The sequence below is a fragment of the Camelus ferus genome, chromosome 7 (assembly GCF_009834535.1).
Source record: "Camelus ferus isolate YT-003-E chromosome 7, BCGSAC_Cfer_1.0, whole genome shotgun sequence".
NCBI classification, from domain to species: Eukaryota; Metazoa; Chordata; class Mammalia; order Artiodactyla; family Camelidae; genus Camelus; species Camelus ferus.
This window is the reverse complement of record NC_045702.1, coordinates 17,030,430-17,036,429: the sequence shown is the minus strand read 5'-3', so window position 1 is coordinate 17,036,429 and position 6,000 is coordinate 17,030,430. Positions and strand designations below refer to the sequence as shown.

The window sequence follows — 6,000 nt, the reverse complement described above, 5'->3', positions numbered from 1 at the left end:
ATTAGGCTGAGATCAGGGCCCTGGGTGGGTGTTAGCAGAGGGGACGAACTTGCAGGCTTTAAGTCTGCGGGTGTGGTGCCCAGATACTAACATGATGTGATGAAGATGTTTAAAGTGGATTCTCACCTCCCCCTCATGTCTGAGGAGATTGCCTGGTTGGTCAGGAAATAGAAGAGAAGGCTCTGGGAAGCAGGATGTGGGAGCCTTGCGTCCTCGGCACCATCCAGAGCTGGTCCGGCTGTCCTACTGTGTTCTGGAATCACAGTGCACAGGAACAGCCAGACCTGCCTAAACACAGAAATTCATGCCTCTGGAAGAGTATCTCCATCACCATCCTCTGTTCCTTTCCCTCAAGTTCAACTGGATCTTCCAGAAGGGAAAGAGGAGGATATATGCACAGAGGGTTTTGGGCATGGAGAGTATACAACTCGAGACTTTGCCTAAGGGTGAATGATGCAGACCATCCATGACTTTGTTCTCTACTTTTCATCATAAACACACTAATTCCTGTAAAGTTATGAATGTTTTAGTTCTTTGTGGGAAAAAAAAAAGACCCTTCAAAGTAAGCTAGGGGCATAGGAGTGAAACAGATGGTGCTTATGCAGAAATTACAGCTCACTGTGATATTTGCCAATTTGGTGATTCTTTAAGATTTCCAGTGGTGCCCTGACAAATGTCAGCAGTCTGTGGTGAAACCAATGCCACTTACTCCAGAGTGCCTCCTACAGGGCCCCGACAGCTTCCAATCTCCCAGCCCCAGCACAGGAGGTAGAAGGCAGGAAGGCATGAATAAGACAGAGACAGAGAAGGAACAGAGCACTCAACTATAGCAAAGACAGGCCCTTCGCAGCCAGGGGAAGATGTAGGAGTCCCAGGGCCCTTGGTGTCTGGCTCTGCTCATGCCTTCCCCTGGGTGGCCTCCACTCCCCCTGCCCCATCCTTCCCCTCCCATCCCACACCCCCTGGATGACATTAGATTGGGACCAAGAACAAACCAAGCTCGGGTTTGAGGTTTGGGTGGGATGCTTGGCTTGGTTTTGTTTCCTCAGAGGGAGGCAGCCGGGGGTTGTGGTGGGACGGGAAGGCGCTCACATCCAGCTGTCTCTAGGCAGGGGAGGATGGGCCACGGATAGGAGCAGCATGGACCCAGGCCGGCAGGAGGGAGATGGCTTCCTGGGAAGGAAAGGAGCAGGATGCCTGTGAGAGAATGAGGGGCCCTGCCGCCAGTCCAGATGGCTCTGTCCTTGGGCTCAGGTCCACAGTCAAGAGATGAGTAGGCATGTCAAGGTGAGGCTGTGGACTTTCCCTGCCCCTAAAACAGGCTCCTTCCTTGCTCTACCTCATCCAATGTCATGGCCCTAACCATAGATAAATGATTCCTCTCCCCATGCCAGCTTTCTAGATAAAATAATAATAATTAAAAAAAAAAGTAACCAAACTTCTTATCCATCATCTACTGCGTCTTTAACTTTCAAGGATGCACTGGCAGGCCGGTGGCATGGAGATAGAAGTTCCTGCTAGGCAAGGAGCAACAAGGAATGGGCCAGTGGCCCAAGCAGGGGGTCTCCAATCTCCAAGAAGGGGTGTCTGAGATGCCTGTGCCTTCCAGAGCGGGGAGCATAACCTGGACTTGGGTTGAAGGCTGATCCAGAAATCGCTTCATTGTGGCTGGCTGTGGGCAGAGCAGTTGCTCTCAGGCAACCTGGCGTGACAAAAAGAGAGGCTTGGGCTTGTGTGACCTCAAAGAAGTCTTAGAACTTGGTTTTCCCACCCCGAAAATGGTAGGGATGATATTCAGTTGCCCAGGAGCAGTGGGGTGGGGTCGCATGGCGTAGCACAGGTGAAGCGTCCTGGCGCTGCAGAGACACCCAGAAGTGCTCAGCATCCTCAAGGAATGTCAGTGGACACTGAACACTTTGGGGGAGAGTAGATGTTCGAAAGGCTCTTTCGCAGACTCTCTTGCCGTCGTATTCCAGCTAGCCATCTCCCTTTCCTCGTCCCTCAGTTCTCCTTCCCTCGGCTTATCGCTGGGAGGAAGCGGGCTCTGTGCTGCCCGCTGCTCTCTCCTCCCGCACAAGGCCCTGGACCTAAAAGGGGCGGGGGCGGGGGAAGCTCAGTTCTGAGTGGGGAGAAGACACACTGCCTGTGCTCGCCTCACTCCCTGAACCCTGGGCACCGCTGGACTCCTGCAAAGAAAAGAGATGAGAATAACAAACGGGAGCTAAGGTAGAGTACCCCCCATGGGCCAGGCCCAGTACTACACCCTGTACTTGAAGACCTGCTTTAATCCCCACAGGATGAGGGCGGTTATAGCGGCTATTTCCACCCCCAACCCCACCCCCACCTCCGTACAGGTGAAGACGCTGAGAGTTAGAGGCCAAGTCACCTGCTGCAGAGCCGTATTTGGCCGTCTGTCCCAGATCCATGCTCCTTAACTAGATGCTAAAGGAAGACGAGGTCAGTGGGCAAGAGATGGTCTGCAGAGTCTCATGGGTGCTCTAGGTGGAAAAAGCAGGATTCAAGATCAAGAAAAATTACCTCTGTCCCCCTCCTCCCACCCGCACCTTTCCCCACTGAAACCAGGCAGTCTCTCCCACTCTCATCCTCATTTTCCAATGTGAGGAGAAGCTGAGGACGGTCAGGAAGGGCAGAAAGAAGAGAGGAACGGAGTGGGTCTTCCAGGCTCTAGTGCACAGCCCCCACCTTGGAGGGCCACCCTGACCTCTGGAGCTGGAGAACCAGGGCTGGAGAAGGCGGGGAGAGGGGGGAGCGTCAGCTGGGAAAGCTCCAGGGAGCCAGCAAGGGATGGGACAACACAGGAGAGGAGGGGAGCCATGCATGGGAGGGACTTCTGCCAGGGCGACAGAACCATTAGATGACCCAGGGATGAGAGCAGCCAGCCCTGAGGAACAGTGCAAATTGGGGCTGTGATAGGCAAGCAGGGATGGAAACTTGCAAAGCATAGACCCCAGCATCGCTCATCAGAGTCCGACCCAATGAACTGAGGCAGGAATATTTTTCTAAAACAAGTTACTGTCTAGAACTCAAAAATGAAGGAGCAAAGGAGTGGCAGCGTGCCACTTAAGAGATGCCCCAAGGGGCTCTCCAGCCTCCTGATTGTCCACCTGAGATGTGACTGGCAGTTGGAAAGCTGCAACACTGACGGTAGCGGCCTGTTCTGTGCACTGGGTTGGGGCAGGCAGCCAGCTGGGCTCTCAGCTCAGTTGTTTTCCATTTGCCCTTCCCTCCACTTAGCCAGTTTGCCTCATGATACCCTGGGGCCCAGGGAGTAATGAATCCTCAAGAAGCTGTCTCTGATCTTTTTTTAACAAGTGAAAATTTATTGAATGATACTTAAGCAAACAAAACAACAACTTATGTGTTTACACTTTAAAAAAGCTGCTTACCCTTATAAATTGGTATTCTAAAAGTTTACCATGCTTCCGTGAGCCAGTTATGGCATGAAGGAGTCTTGGGAGCTTTAAGAAGCCTGAGAACAGGTTTAAAGATCTTGTGGAATGAGTAAACCTCCCAGTGAAGGAGACAGAATTTTTCCCTGTGACTTTGATATCTGAAAGGTCCCTCAAATCTCAGGCTCCCAGTGCATAAGGACTGCCTAGGCAGTATCTAATGTTCCCCATGTTCTGCAATCCTTTGTTTTCTCTTTCCCTTCTCTCCTGCACACCCTTTCTGTGGATTTGTAGATTAAGCCTCTCTCTCTCATCTTCTACCTTGCCTAGGCTTTAGGCCCCTCCGTCCAGGGGTCCCTGAATTAAAAACAAGAATAACTTTCCTCTGGATAGAGATGGTCCTGGAACCCTCCCCCCTGCACCCGTAAATCACCACTGCCAGTTCCATCTCCCTTTCATCAGTGACTCCTCTGATCAAAAACCTTCTGTTCACCCCCCACACACACACACAATTGCCCTCAGCATAAATCGCCCCACAGCATTTTCATGTGGACTTCTTATTTGAGGGTCCTAAATGCTGCGACCCGTGCTCCTTAATAGTTTGTCCCACGCAAAGTCGGGGGCAGCAGGCACCATAAAGTCACTTCTCTGGGAAGCTTCCCCCCCCCCCACCCCCCGCCTGGTTTGGGAGACTTGTGCCCTGTGCTCAGAGTCCCTGGTCTTTTACTGACAGTGTCAGGGTGTCGGAGCCACAGCCAGAGGGCAGTCTGCAAGGGGCGAGGGTGGTGGCTGACTCGCTGCCTAGGCTGTCCCAATCCCCAGCCCCGCGTCTGAGCCCTCGTAGGTGCCCCACAAACGCGTTAAATGACTGGAGTGAACGGAGAGCAAGGAGTGTCGCCGCCACACTGGGGCATCTGTCTCAAGGGCTCAGTTCCCGGGCCAAGCGCCTCACACGAATAAAGCACCAGCCTGGCAGAGACAGACCCATGCCTCTCGGTGGGCTCCAGCAAAGAAGGGGTTAAGTCACCGTCTCCCCACCCCCCAAAAAAGGGCGAGGGGAAGAGTCCGGCAGAAGGTCTTGTTTACTGGAGCCGCTCGAGTCCGCGCGGCCCTGGGAGAGGCGTTGCCGTGGCAACGGGCCGGGCGCCCGCCAGCTGCGGATGAGCTCACTGAGCCGCGGCGGGCGGGGGGCGGCGGGGCGCGCGGCCCGGCTCAGAGCCACCGCGCCGCCGGGAGAGGAAGGGGCTGCCGGCCGAGCCCGCCCTCCACTCGCCCACAGCGGCGGCCGGGCGGCGGGGACGTGAGCGGAGGTCGCCGGGAGAGGCCCGGCCGACACGAGCGCGGGGGGCTGCGGGCCATGGCGCCCCCGGCCCCCGCCGCCCGCCGCCCCCGCCCGCCCGGGCGCCCCGGAGCAGCGCCTCGGAGCCCGCGGAGCCGCGGCCCGCCGGGAGGTAGGGCCAGGCCGGGGGGGGGGGCGGGCGGTGGACGGCACGCGTGCGGGGACCGCGGAGGGCACGAGCCGAGGGCGGGGGAGGAGACGGCGGAGCTGCCCCAACCCGGAGCTGGGAAGTGGCGCTCTGCAGACCGCAGGCTGCGGTTCCTGGGTGCGGACGTGGGGGACCGAGGCGCTTCAGCCTGACCTGCAGGACTTGAGCAAGGTCCTATCCAGACGTCCTTCTGGTAGTTCGGGAAGCCGTCGTCCCGCGCCGAGGAAACCTGCAGAAACCGGGCAGGGTCCCAGGGGGCTCAAGAGTAAGAGTGTGTGAGTGTGTGAATGTATGTGTGTCGAGGAAGAATCGAGAAAGTTTGAGCTGCCAGACCCCCCCTCACTGGTCAGAATGTGAAGTCTTGGGAAAGCAGGAAGGTAAAGATGATTGCTCATTTCTCCCACTTTTCCCCTAAGGATGAAGTTGGGAGCAGATGCAGCCCAGGGGGAGTCTTCACAACACAGGATATAATGATTTGTAGGAGGGTGACAGGGAACTGTCACCTTTGGACAGGATCCAAAGCCCTGAGGAGAGCCAGACCTCAGCAGAAGAATCCTGTCCTTGAGGGGAAGCTGGACATTGCCCTCCAGGGGCAGAGACTGGGGCAAGGGGACTGCAGTGGCTTTGTTGTAACCAGCTGGTGCTGGGGAAGGAGCAGGCGGACTTCTAGCTCGTGCTGAGATGTGCTTCAGGGATGCGACTTTCCTGGTGTTGTAAATGACTCACCGAAATAATGGCCCGAGGGTAGGAGGGTTGTAATAGGCACTTCTATAATTTTGTTATTAGACTCTTAAACCCGTGGTGGTTACTACAGAAAAGGAACAAAATCATTCCTGCTTGCATCATCAAGTATCAAACACACCAAAGGAGAAGAGTAGGACATCCCTGGTGCGGGCCGTCTAGGATGAGCAGACTTCTACCAGAAATCAAGAGCAAACTGTAACTGTTTTTAGGGCAGTGAAAAGGATGGCAGAGAGGCTGGCCTCCAGTCCTTTTATTCTGGAAGATTTGAACCCTGCCTGTGTCAAGTATTCATTCACTTAACAGCTCTTTGTGCTAGGCGTTAGGGTCAGAGTGATGAATGATATCACTCTTCATTCGAG

At 55.2% G+C, this 6,000-nt stretch overlaps 1 protein-coding gene and 1 long non-coding RNA gene across 4 annotated transcripts in view; one reads left to right on the top strand and one right to left on the bottom strand.

The window, feature by feature from the left end:
• Window positions 1-5,921, bottom strand: LOC116664826. Its single transcript, XR_004321307.1, has 3 exons — window positions 5,051-5,921; window positions 2,387-2,498; window positions 1-2,186 (listed from the first exon to the last, which is right to left on the bottom strand). It is a non-coding gene; the product is annotated as an uncharacterized LOC116664826 (long non-coding RNA).
• Window positions 4,591-6,000, top strand: part of DENND2A (DENN domain containing 2A) — an 86,868-nt gene continuing 85,458 nt past the window's right edge. For 2 of the 3 annotated variants that reach the window (XM_032483503.1, XM_032483502.1), the window contains exon 1: window positions 4,591-4,861. The gene's annotated coding sequence lies outside the window, so the exon portion shown is untranslated. The remainder of the gene's footprint in view (window positions 4,862-6,000) is intronic. The other variant, XM_032483499.1, reaches the window with a different exon arrangement.